General features: G+C 36.3%; 1 protein-coding gene across 2 annotated transcripts in view; it reads right to left on the minus strand.

The window, feature by feature from the left end:
- Nucleotides 1-13,428, minus strand: part of LOC126470027 (uncharacterized protein KIAA2013 homolog) — a 159,306-nt gene extending 145,878 nt beyond the window's left edge. Inside the window, exon 1 of one of the 2 annotated variants that reach the window (XM_050097513.1) lies at nucleotides 13,294-13,428. The gene's annotated coding sequence lies outside the window, so the exon portion shown is untranslated. The remainder of the gene's footprint in view (nucleotides 1-13,293) is intronic. The other variant, XM_050097514.1, reaches the window with a different exon arrangement.
- Nucleotides 13,429-13,979: the final 551 nt, after the last annotated feature.

Genomic DNA, 13,979 nt, shown 5'->3' on the forward strand with positions numbered 1-13,979 from the left:
CAGACTCCTCAATACATGGCTATGAAAATTTATAATACAACAAAAATGAAAAACTTTCACAGTAGGGAACTGGCTTTACTGAAGATAAAATTACCTGCAATTCTAGTGCAAAAACATTATTGTTCACTCATAGCATTTTTAAACCATGACAATACATCATACGTATCTCTGTTACATTACTTATACTGACAATTCTCCTGCACTTTAAATCAATGATTTGTGTATGTATATCATGAGACAATACAATTCTGATTCTGCACGAAGACTTCACACGTGAACAATATTTCTCAGTACCAGAGACAGTGAATGTATTGTATTGCATCTTTATTGATCAACCCAATTATTCAATGTACAGAAGTGAACAACATAATATAAGACAAGCCAAACAGATGATATGAGAATATATATAGACACAATATTGTTTCATATAGCATCACACTGAAGATGTGTTACATATGGATAATTCCACATCGGTTCAATACAGAAAAGAAACATTTTCAACCTGATAATCTGAGATATCTTTCAAATTTGGTGCATTCAATGCTCCAGATAAGAGATGGAAAACTAACAATTTGCAGAGGTATATGACAATTGTGAAGAAAGTTACAGGCCTGCAAAGTTTAGAAATCGTATGAAATTTACATGTGCCTGTCTCAACACAAATAACTATAATTCTGGTTCTAATCCAGATACAGCAATGAAACTAGTATCACTGAAAAGCTAATGAGTAGAGCTTTACAATGATTTGCAATCATAATTAGGATTTTATTGGCTCATGACATACATACACAATTGATTTGCAGTGCAAGAAACTCCTCAATATAAATAATGTACAAAGATACATACAATGTGTCAAATAAAAACCAGTCTTAATTTTAAAAAATCATTACACTTTTGTTTCATCACTCTGGGATGAAATCTTCTTCTTTATGTAAAAATTCCATGAGTGAACACTGATGTTTTTGCATTAGGACGGCACATAATTTTATCTTCGGTAAACTTAGTTCCATATCGTGTAAGTTTTTCAGATTTAATTTGTTATAAATTTTCATGGCCCTGTATTGAGAAGTACTGAAGTAGAGTTTTAGTCTATGAGATTGTAACATGAAATTATCTTTGTTTCTTGTGTCACAAATGTGTTGAAAATGGTTTTCTATAAATATTTCTGGCTTGGTACAGATAATGACAAACACTTCATAAATGTAAATATGTGGAATAGTTAAAATTTTCAGATACCTGAATAAAGGTTGGCATGACACACTATGCCCAATACTACACACATCTCAAATAATAATTTTTTGAAGTAATAAGTATTTTCACTACCTGCATTCCCCCCAATAGATTGTTCTGTAATTTACAATAGATTCAAAACAGCTGTGATAAACAACTGTCCTAATGTCCATGTCACTTGTGTAAGACAATATTGCCATTGCAAATGCAAGACTGTTTGGCTTGTCTGCCGAGTAGCTTACATAAGAAGACCAAGATAAACATTTTTTCTGTAAATATCCCCAGATATTTGACAGATTCTGCTTCCCCAAGTTTCTGATTTTTATGGGTAATTTGGAAGTCACTTGATTTTGATTGTTTGGTTTTACACTATGTAAGTGGGTTTTTTACAAGTTTAATTTTAATCCATTTATATCAAACCACTGTTCTAAACTATGTAGAATGTCAATAACGGTTTGAGGAATTTGTTGTGTGGTCTCACTTCCAATGAGTACAGATGTGTCTTCTGAAAAATAAAACTGAGTGGGATGTTATAAAATAAAAACAAGATTGGGCCAAAGATGGAACCTTGTGTGACTTCCTGTAAAATAATTTTCCATTCTGAGAAACAATTTCCTGTAACTGATGTTACACCAACCCCTTTGCTTTCTATCAGCTAAAATATGATTTGGACCATTCCAAAGCACTACCACTTATTCCACATACTTCTAATTTATGTAACAATTGGGGATGGTTTACACAGTGACAAGCTTTTGTAATGTCACAGAAAATTCCTGTGACTTTTTGGAATTTGTCCAGAGATAAGCAAATTTTCTGTACAAACTTGATGATGGCACACATTGTACTCTTTCCTTTCTGGAAGCAGAGCTGATTTAATGTGATAATATTAGATTTTGCCATGAAATTTTGGACCTGTATTGCAACAACTTTTTAAAATACCTTTGAAAATATTGGGAGAAGACTTATTGGTTGACAGTTTTCTACATCTTCCTTTCTTTGAGCACTTCTTCAGTAATGGCTTTGCTATTGTGTATTTTAGAGCATATGGGAATCACCCTTCTTCAAAAGACTGGTTTATTATTTCAGGCAGGGGTGGTGATATCATACTAGAAACTGTTTGAATTACTCTAGTGGGTATTTCATCACACCCAGTCAAATTTTTATTTTTGGGGGAGATTACTACCTTTTCTACACCTTTCACTGTAATTCATTGAAATGTAGTTAGAACTTGCCTGTTATCCTGGTTGAAATTGATGGGTTGGACATTACCTAGGTAACCACTTACATTAACATCTGATTTGGATTTGCCATCTATCTTAATTACGAAAACCTGTGGACTGTCATCTATTACACCAAGTTCAGAGTTTACGACTGACAATACTGCCTTTGATTTATTTGTATGGTGCAGAATGAATATTTTGTGTACCATTTGTCTTGTTGCCTTTACCACCCCTCCAAATACAGTTTTATACCTTTTTACACAGTTTACAATATCTAAATTTGTATTACTTTTTAGTTCAGTATGTAATTCTCTTTTTCTGGCACTTGACACTTTTATACCAGCAATTATCTATTTCAATTTGCTTGTCAATTTTTTATGGCAGACTGTAGGGGAAATATTTCACTAAAACATACAAAAAGCTCTCAAGAAATCTGTTATAATTTACTTTTTCAAGCCTATAACAGGGTGTTTTTCTAAGAATTTCCACATTCAAGATAATTGCCCTTGACCTTTGCCCTTCAATGTCTCAAAAAACACCACAGTAATTTTTTAAAAAATATATATATTGTGTAGCTCCAATATGCTACTATAAACATTGTAAATATCAAGACGGCACACCAAAGCCATCATGCCCAAAAATTTTATTTTCTTCAGCATCAGAACACTTTCGAAATGCAGAAGGTAGCACATAAAATTGAACACGAATTATTTTTAAGAAAATCATAAGTAATATTGTACAAAAATATGGTTTATATTACTGTAACTGTATTACGAACCATTTATCGTGTACCTTCAATGAAAAGGTAACAAAATGAGGTTACATCTTGTTTCACAAGCTGCCAATTAAATTTTTAATGTTCACCAGATCTGTTGCAAGTACAGAGTATGTCCTTCCAGTTTGTATCACTGGATCTACTCTTGTGAGAATGTCACATCTTCTGATAACAGAAGTATCCGGTATGGCAGGAAACACAAATGATGGAGATGGTCTATAAGAATGCTAGAAGCTGGCCTGTACCTCATCTGTTAAATTTGTAAGACATACACAACTAACCAATGACTGTCCTACAATTAGTCAGTTTCATGTCCCATGGATCATTTTGCATGATAGACCGTAATGATGTGGAATGAGTCATTTTACATTTAAATTGCAAATTAATTTGTACATACACTGATGAGCCAAAACATTATGACCTGCTTAATAGCTTGTCAGTCAATCTTTGGAATGAAATACATAACTGATTCTGCATATCGGGGATCCGACAGTTTGTTGGTAGGTTTGTGGAGGTATGTGGCATTAGATACCTATGCAAGGGTCACACAATTCATGTAAATGGTGGCCCACTGATTTGAGTATGCACTTATGGCACCCAATAGCGACCCAGATGGGTTTCATAGGATTTACATCACATGAATTTGGTCACCGAAACATCAATATGAGTTTATTATAATGCGCCTCAAACCACTGTAGCATTGTTCTGGCTGAGACGCACAGACAATTATACTGCTGTAAGATGACATCACCATCAGGGAAGACAACAAGCATGAAGGGATGCAAGTGATTCACAGCTATACAGCTATTAGCGTGTCTTTGATTGCTACCACAAGTCCCATGCAAGCAGAAGAGAATGTCTCCCACAGCACACTACTGCTCCCACCAGCCTTCATACATGGCACACTGCACGTTTTGAGCTGTCATTCACCTCGATGACAGAGTTTGTGGTGACAACCATTGACCTAGTGTAGCAAAAATGTGACTCACCCAAAGAGCCAACACATTTCCATTGATTGATGGTCAAATCCCGATTGTCCCATGCCCACTGGAATTGTAACTGACAGTGTCGTTCAACATGTGGACACGTATGGGTGGTCTGCTGCGGAGCTCCATGTTTAACAATGAACAATGACCAGTGTGCTTTTTTTTTTTTAAAAAAAAACTTGTGCATGCACCAGTATTGTGCTCTTTCAGCAGAGATGCCACAGATCACCAACCACCCTACTTTACAGAGCAGACAAGCCTCCGAAACCCATGTTGTAAGAAGAGTCGTGGACGTCCAACCATTTCGCGCCTAGAGGTAGTTTTTCTGTCCTTCTACCTCTTTCTGTAGATGCTCACAACAGTAGCATGTGAACTTTTGACCAGCTTCACCATTTTCAAGATACTCATTCACAGGCTCTACATAATAATAATCTGCCCTTTGTCAAAGTAGCTTATCTCAGTGGATTTCCCATACCTTTGCTAGGGTGATCTCCCATCTGCGTCTGCTCCACTTACATACTTTTTCTACTGTGTCATATACTCACAATGCCACCAAGTGGCATCCAATGCCACAGTGGGCAGTGGTCATAATGTTTTGGCTTATCAGTGTATGGTTACATTCTCTATGTTTCTAAGGTTCTTTCCTCAATAAGAAAAAATATATACTGATGTTGTGAGCTAGTAAGTCCTACTCACCATCTTCTGCACATTACAGTAATAGAAATTCTTCTACAGAATAGAAGAAGTTGTCAAGGAGAAACTTTCTCAGTTTTCAAGTTTTACTCTGCTGTCTGCCAGACATTTTATATCACTGGATAAGTGATCAAAATTTTTGTTGCAGCATTGAGCACCCCTTTTTGTGCTAAAGACAACCTTAACATGAAGTGATGAATTTTAATTTTCCTTGTGGTATTTTAATTATGTACATCACTGTTCTCTTTCAACTGAAGTGGATTATTTACACACAAAAAACAACACTTCATGAGGAAATAAATATACTGTAAAGCAGTAGTCATAAGCCCTAACTCAAACAGATGTCTACAAGATGATCGGGGTGAGCACCACATTATATTCTTGCAGCACACTTTTGCGCAATAAAGATTTTCTTTCTTAAAGATGAGTTACTCCAGAACCTTATTCCATATGACATTACAGACTGAAAATATGCAAAATATGTCAACTTACTGATATGTCTCTCCCCACAATTTGCAATGATTCTAAGTGAAAATGTGGCTGCAACAAATGCATCTGTCTGTTACCAGCATTTCTTTCCACATAGCAATCTCTTGTCTGCTCACTAAATACGCACACTATATCTTTGCTTTTACGACACCCTTGTTAATATGTATTACACAATGAAGCTTATGGGTACCTGGAATCATGCTTTTATTCTTGAAATGTTGCTTCAGCTGGGCAATGTCTTAATTGTGATGAGAAACTGACACATACTCAAAGACATATAGAGGAATATTATCTTTGCACCACTGAAACAACTGTCATGGTGTCAAAACAGTTCCGTAAGGTCGTTTGAGGCTGGCCAGTACGACTAATCTCTTTACAGCCTCTGCAACCTCATGAAAAGTTCCTCTGCCATGTGCTGTAGCAAAAAAATGCCATTCAAACTCTTCCTTATGAATGGACAGAACTCATGAAATTCTTTCTGTTTTTCTATTGGGCAACACATCCATCCAAAATGTAGTAAATGTGTTTTGGAGTTTGAAAGTGACATTTTAAGAAATTGTGCTGAAAGAACACACACGCAAACACACTGTATCATGCTGAAGGCAATCAGATGTTTCCACATACGACACATGAAGTATTTCACTAGTATCTGCATCTCTGCAGTAAGCTACAAATGGGTGATTTGTAACCTGCGAATTATACCAGTGAAATCCCTGTACTTCACCCTGAATGTTGAAGGAGTAATTCTCTACAAAATAACAAACAACACGATATTTATTTACTCTAAGTTCCTCTTTAGTGATTTTAAAGATCTGTGGTTGCTGCTGAGTGATACGTATGTGTGGCAGTAAGAGGTCAATGGAAGCATCCGATTCCATAACTCTGCTTTGACCTGTGATGTATTGTGGTGTGTAACATCACTATGGTACTGAATTTTTGAGTTGGTTGTGTTTCTGGATGTCGTGTTGTTATATGTGACAGTGCCCTCTGATGGTGGATGTGTACATGTTGAGTTTAACAAATGGTATTGAGTTCAGTTGAGTTTTCGTTGTCACCGTGAAAACGTGGTTTTGAGTTTAGGTAGTTGATGTGATAACATGTGTTGCAGATGAGTTTTCAGTGAACTATTAACTTTTTTATTTTGTTTACATGTTTGGCATTTTCATTAGGTCTGATTAGTTTGGAGTTTGTTGCGCGGAAAGAAATCTTTTTTTTTTTTTTTTTTTTTCCAGGTATGGACATGACAGTGAAGTTCACAAAAGTATCACTGCATTTACAGATGGGTGATGATATGACGGTATTGTAGGAGGTTTTTGTTGGCAAGTAATTTTTGTTTTGGTTTTATTCAACAGTAATTGTGATGTTTTGTGTATTGTATATTTATGGTAGGTTGGTTGTGTTTTAACTGGTGTAGTGAATATGGGGTATTTGGGTTTTTGAGTTGGTTTTTTGGTATCGATAGCTGCAGTTTAGCTGTATATGACAAGGGAAATGTCCAATTCCCCTTTTTGGGGTAATACACATTGTTTTTTTTGTATTGATATGTACAGTTGAGCTATATAGGTCAAGGGAACTGTCCAATTGCTGTGGTTCTGTTAGTGCATCAGAGTTCTCTAATTTAAATTTTTTTGATATTATTTGTTTTGGGATGTTGGGGTACTTTTTCATTTTGTATAATTAGTTTGTCCCCGGCCTAACCCCCAATTTTCCATGATTGCCTTGTTAGTTTCATTTTTTATTTTTATTCAGGTTTGTCGGCGTATGTATGTAGTGACATCACCATCATCATTTTATATACGCTGGAAGCAGCCATTTCCGCTATATTGATGATGTCATGGGTCAAAGCAGATAGGTGGAATCGGACACTGCTGTAATGCCATAGTAACTGCTGTAAACTTGATGCCAACCGCTCAATGAAATAGTCTACTGATTTTGTTATCATCTCCAGAATTACCCTGCCTACTGTTAACCAACACTTGTATGTAATTTTGTCAATGCAGTTGGTACCAAACAGCTCAAAAGATAAGTCACTCTTGTAAAACTTGGACGACAGGGATATGCACCTAAGAAACATGCTGGAAATACAGGACTGCACATAACAAATGCTACACAGCACTTTAATGATGGTGATGTGTGTTCTTCACATATAGTTAGTTCTTTCAATTCATATCCTTCATCCTTTAACTTAAAATTCTGGTGTGACCCACAAAAAAACAGTATGGATTGGATACCACTGGCAAAGGCACTGCTTTTGTCACAACTCAAAAAATCTTGAAATTCAGCATTTACATTTGGGTATATACCTTTGAAATATGCATACAATTCCTTAAGAATTCACTGTTTCTGCTTATATACTCTAATTCCATTTTCTTTCACAGACACACAGTCTTTTCTTCCTGGCATCACATAGATCACAGCAAAAATCAGGTACAAACTGAACTTTTTTTCACAACACGTCTTATCTGGCTTTGGATCTGATGTCACTAGTATGCCATGTTGTGCTTCTATCTGTTTTATTCTTCAAATCATGTAATGTGAAATGGAAAATTATTTCATGGTTTTCCTTATTCAGCGGTTCTTGGGAAGTAATGTCAAAATTTGTGTCTTGCCACACTTACAGTCTTTATTGGGCTTTTCACACTCCTCTTTTTCCAGCTGTGCCACAAAGATATGCTCCAACACCGAGACAACCATTTCAGTTTTTGCTTTGTGTACTTCTTCTCACACTGCACCCTCTTTTTCTTCACAAGTGGTTTGTCTAAAAACTGGATGTTAATATTTAAAGAATCCAGTGCCAGAGCCAAGGTTATTTCATCTTCACCTAACATCCTCTCTAGAAGTAATAAGCACAGCTGCATTTTGGGATATTTACGTCCTAGACTTGCTGCAAATTTTACCATCTAGCAATACATTAGGACACTCCTGAATTTTTTCAAATTCTTTTGTACTCTTGCATGACCTCCTCCTTGAAATCGATAGTAACAGTACAATTTTGACCTGCAAAAACTACTTCACAACACATGTACACTGTAGTTTGAGTAAACAAGCCACATCCATGAGACATGCTAATGGTGGCTGGTTGAAAAAAATAAAGTCTCCCTGATTGGCTGTTCACAGCAAGGAAGCAAAAAGTTTCTTCATATGGATTACGTGATTTAAGGAAGTTTTCCACTTCCACTTCATCGAACTGAGGTGAAATTACATTAGGTGTTCCACAGGGTTTGATCATGGGTCCCCTTCTGTTCTTGATGTATGTGAATGACCTCCCTTCTTATCTGAGACAAGAAGCTAAACTGACACAGTGTGCTGATGATACAAGCATCATTATTAATCCAGTATAAGAAACTCCAATTGAAAATGATGCAAATAATGTCTTAGAAAAAGTTACTGAACTTTGAAAAAACACAGTATGTTCAATTTTCTACTATGAGGAGTACAGTTCCTCCAATAACTGTAACACATCAACAGAAGTCAGTAGCCAGGGTAGAGCACATTAATTTTATGGGTGTACATATAGATGAGAATCTTTATTGGAAAATTCATATTTTGGATCCCCTAAAATGACTAGGTTCAGTAACTTTTGCAATCAGAATAATTGCTAATTTTGAGGATATAGAAATTAGCAAGCTAACATACTTTGCATACTTTCACTCTTTGATGTCATACGGAATACGATGTTGGGGTAACTCAACACTTAGCCAGAAAGTATTCACTGCTCAAAAGAAGGCAGTTAAAATAATGTCTGGGGCTCACAGCCGCACATCCTGTAGGTATCTGCTTAAGGTTAGGAGTTCTCGCAACATCCTCACAGTACATTTACTTAGTAATGAAATTTGTTCTCAACAACATGGACCAGTTTATACACAAAAGTGACATTCATGATTATAATACCAGAGAAAAGAAAGACTTACACTATCCTCTACTTATGCTATCTTTGCCACAGAACGTGATAAAATATGCTGATGTAAAACTTTGCAACAAACTACAATATGAAATAAAATATCTGACACGCAGCAGTAGTAGTTTCAAAAATAAACTGAAATCATATCTCCTTTACAACTGCTTCTATACCATTGATGAACTGTTGAAGAGGAATAAATAAATGACACACACACACACACTGCTGATTATTGCATTAGTTAATGTAATGACACAGAAAAAAATTGGGCCATGATGCCTTTGGTGTCCATCTTGATATTTAGCATACTTATAGTTGCATATATAATTGAGGATGATATATTTTGAGTTATTCAAGGTCAAAGGTTAAGGTCAATGACCTTGAATGTGGAAATTCTTAGAAACCTGCCACATTGCATATCAATGTAAAGCTCTTCTCAATTAGCTTTTTAGTAATAAAAGTTTCATTGGTGTATTTGGATTACAACCAGAATTATAGTCATTTATGCTGAGACAGATGCACATAAATTTCACACAATTTCCAAACTTTACAGATCTGTAACTTTCTTCACAACTGTCATACACCTCTGCAAACTGCTGGTTTTTCTTCTCTTATCTGGGTCACTGAATGCACCAAATCTGTATGGGTTGAGTGCTGCATTGAATTGACATGGAGTTACCCATGTGTGTTCATAATAATGTAATAGTAACCTTGAATAACAATGCTGGTCAGTTAAAGTTCATTAATGGGCAATAGGTTATACTTATAACAAAAAAGTTTAGTTTTGAAAGATAATCAAAATGTATAATTTATGACAGATCACGTTCCAGAAAGTCTTGTGTGTTGTAGAAGCAATGCTTTGCTAGAAGTGCTCTTTAAGTTTTTTTCAAATTTTGTTGGCTTTTGACTATTTTTTCAACTTATTTTGGGAGACAATTGTACACTTCAATTCTCACATATTAAACACTATTGCTATACAGTTTAAAGAAGTGAGCACTAATCTTATCAACTTTTTACCATTGTGTCATGGTGGTGACTGTCTACATTCCTCTACAGTCTATTGATGTTTGTTAAATTGACTAGGGAGAAGCATTATGTTTACATTTTTAAAAGTGGTTTACAGGTTTCTCATTTTTATTTGTGCAGGATTGTTCCAAATGATTTTTTTTTTCAGTTTAAATAATATCACTGTTTCAATACTATGATCCCCCCTCCCCCCAAAATGATCCATAGCATAATAATGAACAGAAAAGAGCATAATACATATATGTCAACATGCTGGCATTTAACTCATCCCTCACTGAGTGGAGTGCAGGAGACTTTGCTTAGCCTGGAATTAATCATGTCCATGTGGTTTTTCTGTGTGAATATGTCAGTGTTATGGATGCGTCACTTAGTGCTATTGTTGGAACCCGGGGAGTTCTGTTCTCAACAGTGGGAAGGTTGAGCATAGGGTCATTCCATGTCAGTTCAACCAGTGGCTCCAGCTCATAGCCTCAGATTTGACTGAAATCCAGTACACTAATTCTAGCATGTGTGGGACACTTGTGTACAAAGTATTAGTTTCCCCTGCCAATTAGTTCCAGAATTATGACTTGTGAAAGAAGGTGGCATGACCCGGAAATTGCAACCCGCATATGGCAATCTATCTTCAGACCCAACTTCAGGTCTTAATAACTTTGGAACTTCCACATAGTCCAGTGAAATTTTTACAACCCAGTAACATCCATTTAGAGAACACACTCCATGAATCAAAACACCAACAACATATTTCTGAGGGAAAATAAAAAATTCCAAAATGTGATTAAAAAAAGTGTAATATGTTAAAAGGTACATATTGTAGGTGCCCTCTATGCCAAATATAATTCACTCAAAAAGGGTATAAATTTTTTGTGGTCAGCTTAATGTGGCCTAAACACACACAGAACTCATCATGCCCATATCAGTCACAAAAAACTGAGTTACATGCACACGAAAATATAAAAATTTGGAAAATTACCTGAAAAACATGGATTTTCTAAGTGTGGTAGCACAAAAAATATTTATACCCTTTTTAAGTGAATTATATTTGGCATAAAGGGCACCTACAATATGTACCTTTTAACGTAGTACACTTTTTTTAATCACATTTTGGAATTTTTTATTTTCCCTCAGAAATATGTTGTTGGTGTTTTGATTCATAGAGTGTGTTCTCTAAGTGGATGTTACTGGGTTGTAAAAATTTCACTACACTGTGTGGAATAATTCCAAAGTTATTAAGACCTGAAGTTGGGTCTGAAGATAGATTGCCAGATGTGGGTTGCAATTTCCAGGTCACACCACGTTCTTTCACAAGTCATAATTCTGGAACTAATTGGCAGGGGAACTTAAAATTTTGTACATGAGTGTTCCACACTTGGTAGCATTGGTGTGCTAAATTTCTGCCAAATCTGAGACTATCAGCTGGAACATTTTCTCAAATTGGTTGAATTGACAGGGAATGACCCCATACTGTCTTTTTTGCATTCAGGAGCAGTCTGTTTGATGCAAGTCATGGGTCTAGTTGGGCTGTATTTCTATTAACTGCTGACTGGAGAGATTCATCTGCATCTGAGTAAAGGCATCAGTATCATCAGAAAACAGAAATGCCTTACTAGTGGCAGAGTGGAGGGGATGTCATTTATATAAAGTAAAAATAACAAGGGAACTAAAACTGAGACCTGTGGCACTTGTACAGATGAGAACACAACATTTAGGATTCCTTCCTGATTTACAAGAAGATATCGTGCTTGGTCTTTGAGATAACTTCTGTGTCAGCCATGGGCAGTTCCCCATATCTCATATTAATCAAACTTTTGCAAGATTGAATATGTTGTGGTATATTACATCAAAGATCTCTCTGAGGCCAAGAAAGACACCTACAGGTAGGCATTTGTTGTTGGCAGGATGTAGAGTAGTATCAAGGAATTCATATATGGCATCAGCACCAGTTTCATTTTCTTGGAAACCATACTGAGCAGAAAAAAAGAATGTTATATTTTTCTAAGAAATTAATTTAGTCAGGCAGCCATGCATATACAAATATTTTACTGAATACAGATAGTATGCAACTGGAGAGTAGTGCTAGGACCATCTTTAGATCCCTTTTTATGTATGAGTATGACTTTTGCTATTCTCTTGGGAATATTGTATCTTAAAATGAAGTATTTATTATATTACACAGTGGTTTACTAATAACTTTGCTTCATCTGTGGAGAAGGAAACAGGACATTTTATCTCCTCCGGCTAACGATTTCTTTATTTTATCTTGTTACACAGCTAATAATAAAATAACACTGCTCACTGTTGTTTTCTTATTGTGTCCAACATTCGGTGCGTCTTGTGATGTTTAAAAATTAGATAACAGTACCAGGCTAACCATTGTGAAGGTGAGTACTCATTCCTTGCATGTTTTTGAGGGTATAGAATGGAATTATGGGAAAGTAACCTCCGCTCGTCTTTTGTGATGGTGGATGGTAAGTTTCAGATGCTGAGGCTTGGGGACAGTTTAATGGCATTTGTTCAGCAACGATGGTGGTGGCAGATCGAATAGTACCATTCGGACAGATGCCAAGGTTACAAAATGATGACTGCTGCCCGTAAATGAAGTACCGTTTATCCCATACTACAGATGGCGTACAGGTCCCAAAAGAACTACAAATATGATGTAACTCAAATGATAAATGTGATAAAGTACGTGATTGTGTAATGTGAAGCTCCGAGAATACGGTGTTCCCAACTTTATACTGATAACAGGATATAAAACGAACAGAAACAATAGTTGTAAATGCTTAGCTATTGCAAAGGTTCACTGTAATTTATATCATCAGTACCGGGTTATCGCTGTGGCAGTGCTGCTACTATCACAAAATATTTTTGTTCGCTCCACACATCTTACAACCTCATTCTGCCGGTTTTATTCAGTAAACGAGCGTCAGACAGTTTCACTACGCTGTAACTCAGAAGAAGAGTTTACTAGCATACCTTGCCAAATGTCTTCCTGACGACGACGTTATGTTTACATTTGTTGCATAGGTATACAGGCTTCACCCACACACGTCAAACGTAAGTTTTGTCACACCGCTAATGTTTCAAAACAAACTTGCAATTCCAAAGATATTCCTACTAGAATTAAAGTACTTGTAAGGCATCTCTGACACATCAACGCAAAACAGGCGGCAGTTTCCACGCAGCTATGTAGCTTCGCAGATTCCTGTGCAGATGTCGGTACATGCAATACATCGCCGCAAAAATCGCTCGTCCACTCGACACAGGTTCATTCTACTGTTGGTTCGTCTTCTGTCCGTCTAGGAAAGAAATTTCAGCTGTAAGTAGCTTCCCCGTCGTGAGGATATTTCAGTTAAGGACACTAGCTCACAACGCAAAAGACTCTACTGCGGTCTATGTTCGCAACTACATAGTGGCTCCTTAAACGCCAGCAGTTTCCATATTTTCATTTAAATCACGAGTTACAGTACGAACCCAACGCAGTTACTTGCGAACGTACATGGAGACAGATAAATATCTGTTTACGTCCGTAACTGTTCCCTTTATTTCATAGGGTTAACTGCCGGTTTCCTCTGTTAAAGAATAATAAGCAGCCTCTTTATTATCTCAATCACTCTAATCCTTGGTCTTAACTTTCCACAAACGTTCGTGACTCCCAAATA

Source organism: Schistocerca serialis, chromosome 3 (genome assembly GCF_023864345.2).
Source record: "Schistocerca serialis cubense isolate TAMUIC-IGC-003099 chromosome 3, iqSchSeri2.2, whole genome shotgun sequence".
Classification (NCBI taxonomy): domain Eukaryota; kingdom Metazoa; phylum Arthropoda; class Insecta; order Orthoptera; family Acrididae; genus Schistocerca; species Schistocerca serialis.